General features: G+C 35.9%; 2 protein-coding genes across 2 annotated transcripts in view; one reads left to right on the top strand and one right to left on the bottom strand.

Moving 5' to 3' along the window:
* The window catches only part of LOC134750524 (BTB/POZ domain-containing protein KCTD9), a 512,667-nt gene that overhangs the window by 26,539 nt on the left and 464,383 nt on the right, over positions 1-21,745 (bottom strand). The gene's annotated exons all lie outside the window — the stretch shown is intronic.
* The window catches only part of LOC134750523 (dopamine receptor 1), a 129,780-nt gene continuing 127,533 nt past the window's right edge, over positions 19,499-21,745 (top strand). Inside the window, exon 1 of the mRNA XM_063685714.1 lies at positions 19,499-19,732. The gene's annotated coding sequence lies outside the window, so the exon portion shown is untranslated. The remainder of the gene's footprint in view (positions 19,733-21,745) is intronic.

Below are 21,745 nucleotides of genomic sequence, written 5' to 3'. Positions count from 1 at the left end.
CCGTGATAGCTAGACAGTTGAAATTTTCACTGATGATGTATTTCTGTTGCCGCTATAACAATAAATACTAAAAATAGAATAATATAAATATTTAAATGGGGCTCCCATACAACAAACGCGATTTTTTTGCTGTTTTTTTCCGTAATGGTACGGAACCCATCGTGCGCGAGTCCGACTCGCACTTGGCCGGTTTTTTACTCTCATTCTATTGTATAATAAGTAAACAGGCAACTGACATAGATAGTACTTGGTACGCCAATGATAGATACCGCAAACGAGATTCCATATATTCGTTGTCGAATATCTTTCCGTATTTTGAATGTCAAAAAATGTGTAAAAACGGTTACACAACTTTTTTCACTGTCATAACCATTTTGTCCACAGATCTATTTGTCATGTCTTGCTATCTCATTCCTGCTCGCAGTCCCACTCTTCATATATATTAGTGGAGGCTCCATTGACCGAGCTGGTGAAAGTTGTAATGTTCCCTGCACCTGACGAAGCCTGTGATCACTGTGGGTCACATTATGGTCAGAAATGACACCCTTGTCTCAGTAGAAGATCTTAAGGCTGGCAAGCAGAGTCTTGAAGTCAAGGCTTAAGGCAGTTTTGGTAGCCTTGGTCATCATGCCAGCCTATTAATGTCATCCCTTGATATAATATATTTCGCTATATACCAATTGTATTTTATATTTTAGGTATGTCTTATTTTTAGTTATGTAAGTATTTATTTCAAATTGTTACATTACATAGTTTTACAACTATAAAGAACTTTGATTTATCCACAAGATAATGACAATTAAAATAAAATCAGTATTTTTATATCTAGCTTGTCATAACCCTTAAATAGGCAGCAGAACCAGGCGTGGCTCACTCCGTGATTTCATCGCGTCGCTACAAGTACATGCGGCCCACACCAATTTTGGTGTCTAGCAGTAGTAGTTGCCGCGCACCGCTACGGACGCCTGTTTTGTTAGAGAGTGAACCTTCTGTACCTAGTACTATTATTTATTCTGTGACAGAACACAGAAGGCACTTTGCATTTTATGGAAGCAGAATCAATTAACATTATTATACTTGAGCTTCGAGGATGTTTGATTTGACGACTTTCATTTTGTGCCAATTTAAGTATTTAAGTTAAATACCTACTTGAAATAATTTATTCATTCTGAAAATCACTGTAGTATATATAATTTACCCGGAAAAAAAGTAAAAAAAAAACAAGCAGCACGTACTCTCCGGCGCTCAAATAAAAAGTAGACCTAGTGTTTAAACATCGTCTCTCTTTAACTCTGTTCTGCGGCTAGTGACGTAGCATTTATCGATGGCTGCGCATTGAATCATATCAAATATTAACTGTAAATTGAATATTTTAAAATTTGTTCTTCCTCGACAAAATTATAACAGTGTTACCAACTTAATGAGTTAAGGCCTATCTAAAAACTATCGTTATAAAATAATAAAAAACTCCATTTTTAGGGTTACGGACCCAAAGTGTAAAAACGGGACCCTATTACTAAGACTCCGCTGTCCGTCTGTCCGTCTGTCACCAGGCTGTATCTCATGAACTGTGATAGCTAGGCAGTTGAAATTTTCACAGATGATGTATTTCTATTGCCGCTATAACAACAAATACTAAAAAAATACGGAACCCTCGGTGCGCGAGTCCGACTCGCACTTGGCTGGTTTTTATTTGACATCTGTCCGCAGAATAATAACAGCGTCATCTAAAAACCATCAGTGGTGTATCACGAACTCTTTCCTGAAAGCAATATAATTAATATTTATTTCCTTATAATTTCATTTTATTTAATTTTCTTATTTATTACTGCATGCAATGATCTTTTGATTGCAATGAGTATTAACACCCTCTCACCACAGAAATAAATACGAAAACAATTATAAAGACGTACCACCACCAATAATACAACACTAAACACGTGTTTCGCCGATGCTGAATTATTAATTAACTAGCGACCCGCCCCGGCTTCGCACGGGTGCAATGCTGATGTATTATAAATATAAACCTTCCTCTTGAACCACTCTATCTATTAAAAAAACCGCATCAAAATCAAATAGTTTTAAAGGTCTAAGCATACCTTAGGTACATAGGGACAAACAGACAGCAGGAAGCGACTGCATTATACTATAATAAGTAGTGATACAATAAAAATATTGCCACTAGACAATAATTTATATAAACGTCACACCCCTACCCCCGACTCGTATTTAAATGGCCGACATGAATAAGGTTTGCTCTGTATCTGTTTCAGTAATATTGCATTTGAATTTGCTTTGAACCAATTGAACTGGTTTGTTCTGGACTGCAGTGCTTCTAACTAGGTTATTGATTTAATTTGCCAGGACTGTTTGATATGGATCGTTGTGAGCTACAAAAGGGGTTTTTAATATTTAAGAATACAGTTTAGTTTTGTTTATATTTTATACCACACTGTGATGTTATGGAGTATATTTTTAGACTGGTGTAATGGATGGGTCAATAAAACTTTAAGTAGGAAAGGCTAAAAGTATGTCTGATGCACCGTGCCTTCTGCAAGTTTCCTAAATAGCGAATGTTTTAGCCCCGTACAAAAATGGAGAAACTCCTAACATTTTTGTATGATACATATTACATATTATACGATATGTACGATACCATTCACAAAACGGAACCATTTTTTCTTGGTCCTAAAATATTTTTAAAATTCGATTAATGTGTATTCGCTTGCGATTAATGTCCTCTAATTTTTATATTATTTGACAACAATAACGCACACATTCAACACGTTAGGGAAAAGCGGAAATTGTATACATTTTCTAAGGTTTTCTTTATAGAGATTTGAAGTGGGAAAATTCGATTTTCAAGTCCGTTATATTCACAGGAAAGTCGCATAGGGGCCAGTACCGTGAAAACAGCTCAATACACGAATCGCAAACTATATGCTTGTTAAGGGCTAAACCCAAAGATTAAACGAATAATCAAACCTTTTCAAGGGTAGAACCCGGACCAAACTATTATTACAACATTACCATTTAGCCAAAAGCTTATAAAAGATACAAGAGGAAGAAGAAAACCAACCCACCCTTTATATCTTTATTAAAAAGAGTTTCTATCATGTCAATGTCCATCATAGGTCCACATCTTTTAGGATCTAGTCTAGACAATATTATTATTATTTATTTAAGTACTTAAACTTTATTGCACATAGTAAAAAATGTACAGACGGCGGATTTAATGTCTAACGATATTCTCTACCAGTCAACCATCGGGCTAAACAGGCTAGAATAAAATAAAATGATATGCTTTTTTTCATAATCTTAATAATTTACATTCCTTGTCACTTCCACAATTAAGACGAATCTAATAACAAGTCAAAATCCGTCAAACGATGTAGGCGAATAAGAGATAACATACACAACCCTCCTGCAATCGGGTTAAAACAACACCTTAGGGCCTTGCTGGTCTTGTCTCTACTCTACCAGCTAATCAGAAGGCTGACCGCGTGACCGACATCAAATAGGCAATAATTGGGCCCGACTCGCGCTTAACCGGAATTTATCGAGGGTCGTATTACACCCAAATTGGAATAATCTTTTAAGGTCAATGAACTGGAACGGCCCAATTTATCGTATGTCGAGGTAATAAATGTCGTAAATCTTGTTAAAAGAATGGAACGAAATTGAATTTTTGTCGTATATCGTGAGTTATTGTTTGTCATGGCAGCTAATGAGATATTATTACCGTACAGACAAAGTAATATTAGACGCGCGAAGGGTGCAAAATATTGTAGCCGTTTTGACAGCTGGAATATATTGCGCTGTAGCACAGAATAAATAATAGTGCTACCGTACAGAAAGGAAACTTCCTACAAAACCGAAGTTTGACAGCGGTTCAGGGTCGAATCATGCTGTCCATCTCCAATATATGTTACTATCCCTTTCGGCCATTTAGGGTTGTCAAAATTCTAGTCATTATCTTATCTGTGGTCGTGCATGCAAAGGGACGTCAAGTTGTGTCAACCCTAATATTTGCTCGGAGCAATGCTGAGCCGAATGGAGCCGAGTTTGCTCGAAGCGAGGAGTTTCGCACCCTGCCTATACGATGTGGCTTTTGTAGTAAAGTGGATTGTACATTAAAACCTAACACATATTTCGACTGGATGAGAGGAATTATTACATGCTTTTATACTTATATTTATGTATTTGATTAAAATCTTATATTAATTGTGTTAAATATTGACCACTTCCTGATTTCGCGGGCTCACCAGGTGTAAGCAGATAAAAACTTCAGGAGCGAATATGCAGAAAATAAGTAGATTCAATCATGCATCTTCAGTTTTTAACCAAAAGAAAGGGCTGCAACAATCGTGCGTTCTTAGATTTCGGGTCCCAAGCCTCATTCAGTTACAAGAACCGTGACGTACAAATAAGACTTGTATGTAAATAAATGTTGTACAGAACAAAAGCGAAAAAAAATAAGACGGATTAGGTTTAATTTAAACACAAACAGAAACTTAATACTATATTATACAATTATACAAATTTTACCTGCATTCGACGCAGCCCTCGTATAAACTTTTAACACAAATCATAAGCATTGAGTCACATTAAATAAATAAAATCAGTTGTGCTATTTGCACCAAAATTCAAAGAGAAAATTTATGAGAAAAAGAAAAAACCAAATGGATTAGTTTCTTTTTACAACCGGCCAGTGCACGCGGTAGCTAGTGCACTATGCAGGTTTGCCATGTTACAACGTTTGCCGAATGTACCCACATCGATAGGACAATTCGGCTACCGAATGGACACCGCAGGTTGACCGGGGCAGAGGCAGACCAAAACAAAGATGGTGGGACAACTTCGACCCATTTTGCAGCGACTGGCTGTAGCATGCACCAAACCGCGATGATTGGCGGAAAAAACCTCATATCCAAAATATGTCTTATTTTCCCTAAAAACAATTTATCTATCCCTTTTACTTTACTTCTAATCTTCAATCATCCCATTTAAATTATATTATTACATTTATCATTTATCTTACCATCGGTCATTCCAATAATAGATCCTGACTTTTGAGCTCAAGAGATTTACCTGTGCCGTAAAAAGATTTTCTTTAGCAATGTAAACAATCAATCTTTGATCTCTAATCAAAAGCCCGCGCTCTTCCGTGAAATCTGCCTGAAGCTTTGAATTTTCCTTATATTTGCCTAAAGTATTTTTCTTATACAAGGAGATAGTATTTTTTCCATACCTACGTGCATAAGAACCCCCGGCAAGCTCGATATACAAATGTAGTTACGCTCTCATTTTAATTTAAAAAAAAATCGGTGGACGGATAACGTGGAGATACATCTCCGTGAGCTCGGTGTCATTGAAAGCTGGCGTGAATCCGCGCAGGACCTGGTAAAATAACGTTCTTTTGAGGCCAAGACTCATTTTGGGTTCATCGCGCCAACCAATAAAGAAAGTACTTACTTACTCCCTTAACTCAGCGACCCAAACTGAGACTTGGCCTCCGACACAAGACAGCGCCACTTTTCTCGGTCCCGTGCGACCGCTCGCCAATTGAATGGACGAAGATCGGAAAGTAAAAAAAGCATACCTGGGCCGCCCAGCAGGAAGACTTCCTATCGGACGCCCCAGGTATCGCTGGTACGACATTGATGGAGGCGGATCTGCGCGAACTTCGAGTCACCAATAAAGAAAGTAGTAAGTATTAAAGCTAATGACTTACGACATTGACAAAGTAATAAGCCTTGCAAATTAATTTATGCGGGTCTGGGTTGTCAATTCACAGATTTAATCTCCTCAAAACCGAGCAGTTTCCATTACAGTAGGAAAACATTTTGGCGGCCCTCAATTTAAATAGGCTCTTTGATTTAAATCTTTAAACCTCTTTCTAAAATGTATAATAATTATAAACGGTACCTTATTTCTAAATTAAATTACATAAGACTTATATCGACCGGGATATAGACCGTGATCTCGGTCAATATAAGTCTAGTGAAACTAACCGTGAATCATTCAAAACTTTAAATTACATAGTCAGTATGTAAAAAAAGAAAACTTTTTTATTAACAAATAATATAGTATTTAAACTAGAATATAAAATTCGTAAAGTACAAGTACAAAAAAAATATTTATAAATAATATTCTGATACTTAAATTACCTTTTGTATTTATTAAGTCCTATTGAAAATAAATCATGAATTAATAATTCAGTGAGTAATTACACTATGCCTGTGTCAATTAATTCTGGTAATTCACCTTCCAACACAATTTTTTTCTATAATCGGTTTTAAATAAATATCATACTCGTAAGATGAATGTAAAAATATAAAAATGCGTTTGTTATGACTACAGCAGTCCTTACATAGATGTTCTAAGGCGAAGTTCAATCATCGTTATGAAAATATGTTAAAGTTTAAAACTACCCTAAACATAAAATATAATCAATATTACGCGTCAATCATACACAAATCGCCATAGGCACACAGTAAGCTCAAATCTCAATACGGCTTTTGTTGTGGTAGATACGATTAAGCACAATAAGTAGCAATAATTAACCATCTTCCCAAACCAACATTACCCAGTAATAATCTCTTAATCACATTATTAGCTGCTAGCCCTGTTATGTACAAAAACCAAGCCAAATATTACTATTAATTACACACGGCTTAAGTGAGTACAATTTACTACCACCAATATAATATGACCAAACTATGGTCTACTATTAGATGATTTGTACAAATTATCTAATAGTAGACCGAATGATATTCCATCGGGCGTAATACGATAGGTACCGACGACTGTGTATGATGGCCAGAGTTATTCATCTGACAAAGCAATCATTTGAATGAAACATATACTGTCATTATCAAGCTATCACGTAGACAAGTGCGGCCATCATATCAGTACCAAAAACCCGTATCGTTATGGGAGCTATTTGTAAACTAGATATATCTCAGCCCGAGTCGCAGAACGTGCGCGGAATGCGGAGTGGTGACCCTGGCGTGAACTAATGCGGATAGTTCAGTTGATACGGAAAAACATTAGGATGGATGAGTGGCAACCCTATGATTAGCGCGGTCATAAATTATACACACAAGGGCTTCTAGTAAGTATAGTTGGTCAAACCAAATTTTCAGTAAATAAGAACAAAAAAAAAACGATACTCATCCTTTTCTATTGGATGCTAGTACTAGTGTAAGACAAGTAAGCAAGTAGTGTAAGTAAGTAGTGTAGTGTGTAGTAGTGTAGTAATAGTGTAGTGTAGATTTATTTTTGTGTAATATCTTGACATTTAATTTTCTGTGATATTTTGGTGGTAGTGTATACATTGTTAGTCTCTAATTGTACATGTAAATAAATATTGTAAATATTGCATGCCTTCTCTGTCTGGTAGAACACAAGACACGCTTCTTTTAAATGTTTGTTATGTAATACTATGTTCTTGCAATAAATTATTGATTGATTAATTATTGATTGATTGATTGAAAGATAGTATGACTCTCTCTGTCTATGTTTCAAATGAGACAGTCCTTTGACAAACTATATCTACATCGACCGCACACGTGAGGGCTTTCTATTGCTTATACAGTTTACACTTCACCGAATTTTATTCTGATCACGTGTCCCTGTCCCGCAGCTGTGGAGAATAGAGACAAAATATATGACAGCTACATTCAGGTATATTCTCATCGCTCAGCGAGTATGAGCGAGTCGAAATGCTCAGGTGTATTAACAGTTTATAGTTTGTCAAAGGACTGTCTCGTTTCAAATATAGACAGAGAGAATCATACTATCATTATCTTACACTAGTACTAGCACCCAAAAGAAAAAGATGAGTATTAGTGTTTTTTGTTCTTATTTACTGACAATTTGGTTTGACCAATTATATAAATGCAAGTACAGTCAACACCATAATATCAGGCTATGTATCAAAAGTATGTACCTTTCTCCGATAGCTTGACAAAAAGAGAAATGTCTCTATTCATTGCGGTAGTTTTCGTCCAGGTCTAGTTTTCGTCCACTTGACGAAATTTGAATATAAACCTAGATTGCTGCACAAAGGACTTATTGCAATCAATTATATTTCACAAGTAGCTAATAAAAGATGAAATATATTTGCTAATCCATCAAGTGGACGAAAACTAGCACAATGGCCCCATAGAACAATTAAACTGTTGCAGATTCTTTTGAATGCGAATTGTTGAGATATACCTATCTCTAAATTTCATATTAAAGGAAAAAATGGAAAAAGTTACACTTCCGGCAGGATGTGAACCCGCAACCTCCGCAATCCGTGCGTTGCTCTTAACCAATTGAGCTACGGAAGCCTACCAGAACCTTGCAAATCTTTCCATTCCTTCCCTTATGTATACACTCCTTTGGGGTGGCGTAAAGCGACATCTACCGTAAGACGATTACATCTTTTTAACTTTTTCCATTTTTTCCTTTAATATAAAATTTGGAGTATCGCTCGCAGACGTATCTGCATGTTAAAAAAAAAAAATTGATACCTATCTCTATTTCTAACACACATATATAGCTACTAACTCTACTAAGCTTTGCTTAGTTTGGGGCTAGGTTGATCTGTGTAAGATGCCCCCTAATATTTATTTATTTTATTTTATTTAGAAAAGTAATACAAAATCTCGAGAGGCTACTTATGAGGTTGTTCAAAAAGGAGTGTACAGGCTTTTAAAAGCTCGGCAACGCGCATGTAACACCTCTGCAGTTGCAGGCGTTCATATGCTTTTGCCAACGACGTGGTATCAAAAAAAAAGCTTTCTAAATTCATTTTTGCCGCGATAAGTACCATAGGCTTGTTGAGAGTTCGACTCACTCACGTTAGACAAGCGATTGTAACAAAACCCCTGAATATTTGTACACGTTAAGATCTCTTGAAACTACCCAGGACTCTCTACTGGATACGCTTAATATTTAACTTTACCTCCGTATATTTACTGACATCTTCACTTGAGTTGAGAAATCAAGTACTTATAAATAATGTACAGTCGAGTTTACAAACATCTTTGGGGGCGTTCGAATATTACGTAACGCAATTTTCGAAGATTTTGACCCCCATCTCCCCCCCATGTAACGCGCCGTAACGTTTTCGTGTACGACCGGACCCGGCCCGGTCTAGCGTGAGATCTTTAATTTCTGTATGAGCACTATGATTTCACTTCCATATTTGCAGTATCTGTTTAGAAGTAGTCCCTACTCGTCACCCAGCGGATTTGGGTCAAGGCTTGCATTTTATTCGACTTCGTAAACACTACTGGGGTCTAATTACTTGATTAGACTTGGGGCTTTTGAATGTTTCTTTGGGTACAACATTTTGTTTCGAATTTTGGGAAGATGTTGAAACCGCCGGCTGCCGGCGGCTGGTGGCCGGGAGGTTTTAAGGCACTTTCCCTCCAGGGCCCATTATTTTTTTCCACTCTGTAGAAAGGGCTCATTACTGTCATAAAAATGCATGTTTGCTTATTTAAAATACCATAAAACCGGGGTTTTTAAAGTGACCTTGGCAGCGAGTGACAAGAAAAAGTTACTTCACCTATTATTAAAAGTTAATCATTATTTATAGTTTTAAAGAAGATGCTCGTTGACACCACCAGAGATCCTAGGGCTGGCTCATTCCTTGGTCAAACGGATCGGAATTGCCATTCAGCGGGGGAATGTAGCCAGCATTATGGGCATCCTTTCGCAGGGATCAGATCTGGGGGACTATTTTAGTTAGTTTTAATTTACTTGTAATATATTCTATAAGGTTATAATTTTATGTTGTCGCGTAAATAATGTAATGATTTTATGTTATTGATGTATTGTAAAATGATATGTACATGTTATAATAAAATCATTGGTAACGTTTTACTTCACCTATATACCTAGCTAATAGATCCTAGTTACAACAACGCAAACAACCAACACAATGAGCATCGGTCTGTTGGCCAATTAAATGATTGTTCGCCATTAATAATAGCTAATGGACAAACACTTGCCCAAATTGGCGCTAATAGTATTTATTTATTACTAAAAACAAGTACTTTTGCAATGGTATAAATCCTCCCTTAACAAGATATTCCCTTAGTAAGTAACATCAGAATTATAACGTGTGAAAATCGTCCGATTGGGAACATTACGTGCACATTATTTTAACATGAGCCCCAATGGCATACAGACGTAACTTTCGCAAAATCCTATCAAAGTGCTTCGCATTATATCAAAATGAACTTTAACGTAACCACCTACAGTTCAGATTTCTTTACGTTATGATATTGTTGCCGGAAATGATGGAGGTTAAGGTCCGACTTGGCTTTATTTCTGAAATAGCTTATGTATATAGGTGATTTACGCAAACTCTTATTAGATCAAGCGCTTAAAATGAAAGTCAACTTTATTGCAAATTGATAAAGTTCATATTTAGTCAAAGCTAGGGTATCGCTTTGCAAGTTGGTGGAGGTTCTAGGATAATATTATGCATTATTTTGAAAAGGGCTTATGTCAAACATTTTTTCACATCAGTTACGTCTTTTTGCTAAAAAACCAAATTAATATGTGGAGTGTGCGACACAAATCGTCGACAATCGTTAATAAACCCGAAGGTATGGCTCTAAGGCATGAGAGTGTGATATTATTTTAGGAAAACATTTAAGTCACGTTTTACCGACCTTTTTTCTTTTGTGCATTTTTTTTTCTATTTTGTTATATCCTTGAGAAACCGTGCCCAGTTCAGTAAAAACTGTTTAGTCAACGAGAACTACATCTTTTGGCTAATAATAATCATAATCCTGGCTAATATTAACCCACTCACCTGAGAAATAAAAAGTTACCTACCTTATTATTTGACAAAATTCCTTTCTACAATATTTCCGGCATAACAAAAGTGTTTGTATCGTGACCAAACAATATGAAAATTCTCAAGTGTCATAAATTTGCTAAAAGTATGCCTGTAACTTTCCTGGAAACATAAAAGGCGAAGTTTTAAAATTAACGTTCTGGACTTTTACAGCAAACAACAATAATTCGGAGATGATAAACGAAGTTATAATTTTATTACCACTTTTAATCCTGTCAGTAGGCCTAGCACATGATTGGCGCGACAGTATCTCGCCGCGAAATAGACTACCCATCTTTTACTAACTGTATTGAATTAAAGGGGGACGGGTAGTCTGACTGACTGTTGCGCCAATCATGTGCTATCCCGGCAGATTATGACTTGTTTGTTGTTTTTACAAATGACAGAGTACCTAAACAAGCTTTTAAACCCAACAAAAAGTGAAAAACTTTTTAAGCAATGTTTTTTTTTCGTTTAAGACCTCTTTTAGATTTGAACCTTATGGGTGGTTTTACTGTTTTCTTATTCTGTCGCATCAGCCAGTTCCAGCAGCAGCATAGTTTGTAGGAAGAAATGTTATACTACGTTCTACTAAAATAAATATTATAAATATACTTATATCAAAATCGGCCTAGTAGTTTTAATATATCAGAAGTGACGGATCACAAGACACAAACATCTCACCCACACAACATCGGTCACATAGGTCCACAGATGGGCAGTTAATAGTGTTACTGTTACGCTGTATTATATTTGCTTTTGCACGCGACCTCGTCTGCGTGGAATCAGTAACAGAAGCTAGACTAAGTTTAGCGCCTGGAGAAAGTCTTATAGCAATCATTCAATTTGAGCATAATATGCACACAAATTATCAGGCAACACATTAATTATTTCAATTCCACCATGATTCCATCCCGCTTTTCACCCTCTTAAGCGATGATTTTCGGGATTAAAACTATCCTATGTCCTTCCCCGGAACTCAATGCTAAACTTCAACAAAATCGGTTCAGCGGTTTAAGCGTGAAGAGGTAACACACCTCGTAGACAGACAGACTGACATACTTTCGCATTTATAATATTAGTATGAATTAGCTTTTGTCCGCTGCTTCGTTTGCTTAGGAAGATGATGAATATGATGATGCTTGATTAAAATAATCCTACCCAGATAATAATCAAACCAAACAGGAAACGAAATTGAAGCGTGATTGAAATATCAGACAACAAACGACAAAATCTTTAAAATCCGGGAAAGAACCGGGAGTTTTATCGATTCATTCAAAGAGCTTATTACTTGCTTATTTATTTTTATAACTGTTTACCTACTTATTATCCCACACCGGAAGGGGCGCGGTAAGGGTCTAAACAAGAAACCCAATTTATTTACTGAGTGACAGGTCGTGTTGAAGGTAGCTACAAATTATTGTCACTTCAAATTTACACAAGATTCCCCAAGGTTTTTGCCTTTACTGACCAAGGTTTTGTAAAATGTATGTAATGTATTTATTAAAAACAAAAACAGGGATAATACCCATACAGTTCGCGTTCAAAAGTTTCATTGTTCTACATATATTATAAAAATATGTATCTTTTTGTTGTTATTAGAATATGGTAGTATTTAACTAGTATACTTTTGACGCGTAATCTGATCCGGTACTTTTGATGCTGAATGTTACTTTGTAAATGGTTGGTCTTAAAACCGAGTCAGGTAGTTTTTTTTATTAACATTATTTTTATAAACATAGAACAGAATAGAATAGAATATAATTCATTTATTCATGGTAAACTACATTTCATACAAACGTATTACAAAGAAAAAGTATATTTAAAACAAAAAAATATATACCCAGTTTACCACGAAATGGTCCCGCCTCAACATAATGCTAACCCTAAAGTCAGCGCTGGTCTTCCGGCGAGACCATGTGTGGGCCACGAACGCAATCGCGGAATATCCTAAGAGTACGTCCAAGCTAACTACGGCAAGCGTGAAACGCAAGCATAAATGTGAAAACGTTTATACTGCACTTTGTCACCGTCCAGATGGTACAGACTTAGCTTGAACAGACTCTAAATATTTAACTGAAAAAATATCGTCAAAACAAAGGTACTAAAGGAACACCAATGGAACCCCAACGAGCATGTGCGTGTGCTAATCGCATAGGGGTGCGTCTTCACGCACTACTGCCCCCAGTGGCAAGGGGGTAGAAATTATCGAGCTACACTAAAACGAGTAACCTTGTGCTTGGTTTCATATGAGGTTATTAATAATTTTTATCTTAACGTTTTCTCGATCGTATTCTAGAGGAGCTCAGGGTTAGCCTTGGCAACCTAATTCCAAAATAGGCACTGGTTTAACCCTTTAATGGTCCAGATAACAAAAGAGACGAATAAACGCTCATCGCCTCTTTAAAGTCGAAAAAATTCTGCAGGAGAAAAAAAGTGTGCGTGTAATCTTTACACGCGATTGAAGTAAAACTTCTTTGACGATGACGTTTATTGCTATGTTGGCACTTTGACGTGTGTCCTATTGTGCGTGTGTCATTACTGAGCGTTACTTCCGTCAGAAAAAAAATCCGAGTTACACTAGTCGCGCCTAAAGAAGTTTTACTTCAAAAATACAAAATATTATGTTATAGGGTGATAATTTTCGCCGCAGGTATAATATCCATTAAGTGTGCCTCTTAAAGGGTTAACGCAAGTGACTGTCATCTGGCCTTTCAACACTGAAAGGAAACTCGGCCTTATAGGGATTATTGTAGTGAAAAAATGAGCGATACCCAATGATATTTTCTACTTAAGTTCTATTGAACTCCTTGATACGAACCCAGGGTTTGAATCCATGAGTTCCGGCTTGGGAGACGAACCAGGCAACCGAGGCATCCAGCGTTCATAACTGTAAGTATGTCAAATATTATCAAACCGCGTGTGTGGTTTTACTTTTAATATACCAATTTTTTACTGGGCATCTATGTAAGATGAGAAGATTCCAGAATATTATTTAATGTAGGAAACAGGTAATTCTTTGTAGGAAACATATCTAATGTAAATTATAGTTACGAAGAAACTTCCATGTTAACTACTTACTAACTTCAATTAATCGTCAACCACTTTAAACACACTTAAGGAATTGAAGTACCGCTTACCGTCGTAAAATGCACTTGACACTAAACTTGGGCGGTTAAGCGCTTTATTACTGGTTAAATGACTATGTTTCATTCAAGACGTCATATAAACGTGTTTAAGGCTTTCAATTAAGTACATCTAACGATACATTATATTCGCAAGGCGTATTTGCACACTCAACGGGCACTTGGCTTAAGAGGAAAGGGACAGCGCCACAACGTAGTCCCCATTTTCTTCTGCATGGGGTCTCTGTAATCGTCTTTAAGTGTGTTGTGGTAACTTGATAAATGAAGTACTTTTGAAAACCAAAATATTACAAATCTTAATTTCAACTAACAAGTCGAGCTAAAATTCAATTTATTTTCCCCGGCCTTTGTTACCTAACGGTGACAATAAATGAATTTTGTATTTTTGTATTTATTCATTGACATTATGTATGTATCCCCTAGACATATCAGTCAGACAGATCTGATGAACACATCTATTCTGTACGTATCGATACCTCCTAAGTATACTGAGGCAAGTCACTTGCACTACAGTAAGCGACACAGTTAACGCGAATGAGGGTAAAATAAGTGGCATACTGAAACTCTGGGTCGACGTGGTAAATAAAATGATAATAACAATTCTATTAAAACACGTTGATTATTCGCAACAGACTGACTTTTATTTGACAAGTAACGGTACATATAAGTTACACACATATTGAGGATAGATGGTGCTAGCAGTAAGTAACATACATAAAATATTTTTTTGATACTATTCCAATACCCCCACTTATCAAAATAAGCTAAACATCCTCAATAAGACACAAGAATAAACAATCTTAAGAAATTAGGAAACCAAAAACCACCACCCACTACAAGAAAACACACCCCATACATAGGTATACAATTATACATTGGGTAAAACTACAAGGAAACAATACCAAGCTTTTTCATAAACTTGTAGTGTTTAAGAGAACACAAACCTTTGGTCAGTAAATCAGCTGGCATTTCCTCAGTAGGAATGTACTTAATATTAACATAATTACTTTTAACAACATCTCTGATATAGTGATATCGTACATCTATATGTTTAGATCTATTGTGACTTTGATGACTAGATGCTAATTTCAAAGCACTCTGGTTGTCACAATTCAAATTAATTGTATGAACCTTTCCTGTAATTTCATGTAGTAAATTTCTTAAATAAACCGCTTCTCTAGAAGCTTCAGAGAGAGCAGTGTATTCTGCTTCGGTACTAGAAAGGCTAACAGTCTTCTGTTTCCTGCTTTGCCACGAAACAGCTGACCCTGACATAACAAAACAGAAACCAGTATAAGACTTCCTATCTATGGCATCACTTGCCCAATCACTGTCAACAAAACCTTGCAAATCACTATCATTATTACTACCTATATATCTCAAACAATAGGTTTTTGTTAACTGCAAGTACCTTAAAATGCGTTTTGCATAATTGTAATGTTCACTGTTATAACAATTATTGAACTGACTTAGGTAGCTTACCGAATATGCTATGTCTGGCCTTGTCAAAACACCCAAGTACATCAAACTTCCTATTAACTTTTGGTAAGGAACATTAGGTAAACTTCCTACAGTTTTTTCTAAATTTAACTTGGGTTCAATGGGAGTAGTCTGTGTTTTACATTCTGACATCTGAAATTTAGACACTAACTGTTCAATATATTGCTGTTGATCTACAGTTATCACACTTTTATTTTTATCTAAATTTATTCTCATGCCAAGATACTGTCTTACAGGGCCTAGGTCCTTCAACTTGAACTCCGAACTTAATACATTTTTCAATTTTTCTGTTTCAGTGTCATTGTTTGAAAAAATCAGAAAATCATCTACATAGAGCCCGACAATTATCTTTACTTTCCCATTAGTTTTTGCAAACAAACATGGTTCATATTGACTATTTTTAAAGCCTAATTTACAGAGACAATCTTTGACTCTCTCATACCATGCTAGAGAAGACTGCTTCAGCCCGTAAATAGCCCGCTTTAGTTTTAACACATTTCCCCCACTTTTGTTTGCAAAACCTTCAGGAATTGACATATATATGTTTTCCTTCAGAAAACCATTTAAGAAAGCTGTAGTAACATCTAAATGCGTTATAGTCATGCCTAACTTCACACTAAGAGCAAATAATAGTCTTAGGGTTGAATGACGCACTACGGGAGAAAAAGTGTCCGTATAGTCAACACCAGGCTTCTGCGTAAAGCCTTTGGCCACGAGCCGCGCACGATAACGCACATTATTGTCCACATCACTTTTTTTATTGAACACCCACCTACATTTCACTACAGACACGTTACCGGGGTTCTCGACGAAAACACGAAATTACAATTATTTGATAAATTTAAAATGTTTTGAAAATTAGGTAACATACAATTCCATTTTGAATCAAATTTTATCGTAAAAAATGAGAAGTTTTGACGTATACTGGATCAAGTGCTCGTATGCTCTGCTTAAATACGCGTATACTCGTACTGTGGTATGTGTATATTATATTCTTATATCATAAATTGCGATAAATTTTAGAATTCCAGTAATGCAGACATAATCTGAGAGTAAATTTAAAAGTGGAAAAATTACTGCCTTGGTTCGCCGGTGGCCGTGAGTTCAAGTCTCACCCAGGGCAGTAATTTTTCCACTTTTAAATTTATTTTAAGCTTAATAGCATCGTTCGCAACGTTTCTGCTTATCAAAAATTAATTTATAATCTAAGAGATTTCGCCATGACAAATACAAAAAATTTTTATGGTACTATATAACAAATAAGGAAGTTACGTTCCGTTCTACCTTTGAACCGCTTTTCTGCAAAATCCTGATTTTGCATTTGCCTCGATATACTTAGGAGGCAAGGGCACACTCTTTGATAGAGAAAGATAGTACATTGCGATTCCTATAAGAGGAAAGACAAAATAGTGCCATGGTTTGTCCTTATCACCGACCGGTTGGCATCATAGGTAGGAGGCGATGGCGAAATACCAAAATTTATAAGAGTGAAAGAGGAAAAATCCTATGCTGCCCAAATTTTATATGAATATTCTTTCTCTTACCCCCGGTCGCTCGGTGGCGCGTCTATAACTACTTGTATATACTATGTCTATGATAGGAGGTATTGGGATATTCCTAGCTTTTGATCTATGATTACCATGCATCTTCTTTCATAACTCTACTCTCGTTCGGACAATAAAACCAGTCAAATAAATCCGAATGTTAAGATGTCAACTGCAGCATGCTGCATTCCTATTCCGGCGTCGTTTCAATTTCTTTCATAAAATTAATGACATTCGCCGCCGCATTACTGCCGCGACTATGATGTTCAGTACATTGACAGGTGTACAACGACGCCGACACAGTAATTCAGCTGCTGTTGACGTCCGAATGTCACCTAAAGATTCCTTCTCACACTATATTGCTTGAGCAGTAATACAGCGGGAAATTACTGCTGACTACATTGCCGGTGCATGTGTCAATAATTCAGGCAACGACAACTATTTTGATGTGTACAGTCGGCGAGTCGGCAGTAATGTCGCGCTACAATACTTCTGCAGTAATGCTGCCAAATCGATGTCAAATCGAATATAGCAATTTCTCGATTAATTGACCTTTTTGACGTTTCCTCCAACAATGCAGTGGATGTTGCTGCCTGGAGTTTTGACAATTGCGGCAGGAATGTTGACAGTAATGCTTGTGCAGTATGAACTCCAACGACACCTTAACGCATTGTGGCTTGCGTCGTAAGGAAATTTAATATTTATACCCGTTATAAACTGATCTGAATACGCAAAACTAATAAAAATCCTTTAAAATATTTGATCGAATAAAATCTCATGTTTCTTGGCGCGGCGCGCGGTCCACCCACGTACCGACGCGTGGAACTATTTGAATATTATTATGAGACGAGAATCCAAATATTTTAATAGTAGAAAGAAATGATTTATACTTAAATTCAAAATTCTAAAACTTATTCTGCAAGTAGGCCTCAAGAGAGCTCTTTTACAATACCTTCAACATTTTGACGACAAATTATTTAGTTTTTGTACAAATATTTAAGAATACGCTAAAAATACCCTACTACACGCTACGCGTAGCGGTCTCTCATGACTCTTATTAAATTGTGGCTTAGCTACGCTCGTAGCGCTACGTCGTAGCTGAAAGGAGTATGTTTGTCCCTGAGGATTATTCTGATTGTAATAACTGTATACAATCTGCCAGCTGTCAACAATGACATTCATTCATTGATTATTTTAAAATTATGGCTTCAGTCCAGTGGGACTATTTCGCCAGTATCAAGGTCTTAGAAGCTTAAAATACTACTAAAATAGTACGGTTAGTACAAGACAGTGTACGGTGATTTTATTAGCTCTTGTAAAGAGATAGCGCCTTTACAAGAAGCACGTGGACTACCGGCCGTTGACTCCAAAAAAATCCATTCACTGCACACTACCACATTAGTTTATTTTATAATAAGCTATCGATATTCAAACATCAAACATTTATTCAGCAAATAGGCCACAGGGGCACTTTTACATGTCAATTTTTACAAGCTTTAAAATTAAAACCAAAAAATTACATAAAACAATTACACATATGGAATGAATAAAATATTAGATACTTTGTCAGAGATGTATCCAGTCTAAATATCAAATTACACAAAAAAAAAACTAATACAAAATATACAAACAACAGACAAGTACTAAAATTGTTTAGAGATGTAAAAGTCTCTAGGTGTCAAAGATAAAATATAATATTTATAGTAATAATAATAAACGATTATCAAATTATACTTAGAGGTGTAAGGGTCTCCAAGACTTGAATTGTTTTATAATTAATAAAAAGACAAGATATTAAACCAGACAAACAGACAAGAACCGAATGAAGTGTCTCACGTTAATGCCACTCAAAAGTAAAGTTACATAGGTACTTATAACGAAACATGAAGCCCGTGTAAACTATTACACTAAACAATATTAATGAGCAAAAAAGGAATTAATCACGAGGCTAAACTATCAAGATGGCGCTCGAAAACGGAAGCCAACAATGACATTAGTTTAACCAGAAATCTTACTGTTGACAGCTGGCCTAATAACCTACCTGTCACATCAGTAACAAATTCGGACAGAATTCATAACAATTAATTAATCATCAGAATAAGCCGTCCGGTATTTAGTGATAAACGCTAAAAGGGTTTATAGGTGGCGCAGAGAACCCAATCAAGTAAGCATTTCGCAACTAGACGCGATATAATAATTATAAACATGAGTGAACGCAAATACTTTCTATTTCAATGTTTGTGTTAGTATTTTTGAATCAAAAATGTTTTCGAACGAGTTTTACACAAACAAATTTTATACCCAATAAAAGTTAGCTCATAAGCAAATCCGTTCCGAAAACAACAAATGAAACCGAACTGATTGCACAATTTCGTACAATTTGCAAAGTTTTACCTCGCGGATATTTTACTCCCGATACACACCATGTATTCGCTCCAGGCATGCAAGCGTCAAAAGTTGAGTATAGTTTCAAACGCGAATGGCGCAACGGGCGCCGCCCGCGGCAGTAGACTGTTAGGCGTCGACGGGAACACCCACCAGTTGAGCTCTAAGTTCAAGTTCGGCAAATTCAAATTTAGAATCCCGAACGCGCAAAAACTACCGTTTGTTTTTTTTCGTGTTAGTGTTTTGTGCCAGGATTAAAAGTGATACTTCTACCTTTGGCTGAAGTTTGCTGCGCGACGAATTATTTTCAGGTAAATTAAGTTTTAGATTAAAATTAGTTTTGACTGCGGCTGAATTTTAAGCAGTTGGGGTGTTTTTGGAGCGTAAATAGGGAACAGGTTGTTTTGTTATTTAAATTAAATTTACCTATTATTCGAGCGGTTGGCGCTGTGTTTCTTTTAAATTATCGCATAGTTTAATTTGAACCTAATTTATAAGGTTATTGAATTGATGTTTTATTGGTAATCGTTCTGACGCAGTAAAGTGGGAATATTTAAATACACCTAATTTTCAATAAAATCTATATTTTACACTTTCCGAGTAAAATGGCTGTGACATAATACGGACATACAGGCGGATGGACAAATGGACATAACGAAACTATAATGGTTCTATTTTGCCATTCTGGCTACCTAACATTGATTATTTATTTTACAAATTACTATTTCTTTATTGCCCACGTCAATACAGGCTGGTCATTTGGTAGTAATATTTCTTATATCCCGAATGAATAATTCGTAAACAATTTAATTTTTCCATGTTATATGTGGATTTAATTCTTGTCGTTCGTATTTTCTCAAAACGGCTCTGAAATAAAAACCGGCCAAGTGCGAGTCGGACTCGCGCACGAAGCACGCGCACGAATGGTTCCGTACCATTACGCAAAAAACGTCAAAAAAAAACACGTTTGTTGTATGGGAGCCCCACTTAAGTATTTATTTTATTCTGTTTTTAGTATTTGTTGTTATAACCGCAACAGAAATACATCATCTGTGAAAATTTCAACTGTCTAGCTATCACGGTTGATGAGATACAGCCTGGTGACAGATGGACAGGCAGACGGACAGACAGACAGACCTACAGCGGAGTCTTAGTAATAGGGTCCCGTTTTTACCCTATGGGTACGGAACCCTAAAAAATGTGCGTTATAATTACACACAAAAAATAATGTTTAAATTGATATGCTATTTAACCATACATTTCTGGGTTGTAAAATAAAGTAGCTACACCTCTACATTGGACCCGCAATGTACGACGATTGCCATCAGGCGCCTATTTCTTTTTTGGATCGTTAAGTAACAACGGTACATTATCGTCAATGATTACTTATTTGACCAGCAATGTACGGTAAATTGTCAATGTCAGGTAAAAATTGACAATTAATGCTGCCATGCTGCGTTCAAGAAGTACCTCTATGAAAACCTCATAATTGTTATATATAGCATATTATACGTGTTAAATAAATAAATAGTAATAATATAAATGTAATAGAAATATTAGAATTAAGACCATACTTAGCATACAATCTATTAGAATGTAGATTAGGCTAAGTCTGTAAATAGTCTTTGTAATCTTTCTTGAAATAAACAGTTTAAATTTAAAAAATTTTTTTTTTTTTTTTTTAAATGTCGACGTACACCTCATTCTTCTAATAGTAGACGGAAGAATAGTCAATATAATCTATTTTCATTACGTAATTCTGATTCCCGTTTCATTTACGCCCAATATTGTATATTTTTCCGTAATAAAATGCGTATATAATTACTGTAATAGTCTACGATATACGTGATGGTTTTTCCTCCGGGCCCAAAATCGACGATCTCCTTTGATCATATTTTATGACTCGCTAGCTAATTGTGACGTTTTCAAGTAAAAGGTACCATATTGTCGCTTGCACTAAGGACGAAATTTGCTAGTATCTATATACGAATAACCTGTCAGAGGGTCCTTATGGCAAGCGAAAAAGTACCTTTTGATGACACAATTAGCTAATAATTCAACAAGAAAAACCCAAAATGTTTCTTAAAAAATATTTTGAAATCGTTAGTCTACCATTTTGTCCACTTTGGTGTTTGTGTGTATGATAAAATTTATCATACACCATTTAATGGTATATCACTGACGAGTATGACTCTCACAAGTGTTCTCTTTTAGCGATAAAAATTACTATTCACCAAAAAACAGATGTTTTAACTATAATATAACAAAATCTTTAAAAAAATGTCTATATACTACTTTTTTATAATTATATTATGTATTACACA

This window comes from Cydia strobilella, chromosome 20, assembly GCF_947568885.1.
Source record: "Cydia strobilella chromosome 20, ilCydStro3.1, whole genome shotgun sequence".
NCBI lineage: Eukaryota > Metazoa > Arthropoda > Insecta > Lepidoptera > Tortricidae > Cydia > Cydia strobilella.
The sequence above is the reverse complement of the archived record's forward strand: the minus strand, read 5'-3'. Positions and strand labels throughout refer to the sequence as shown.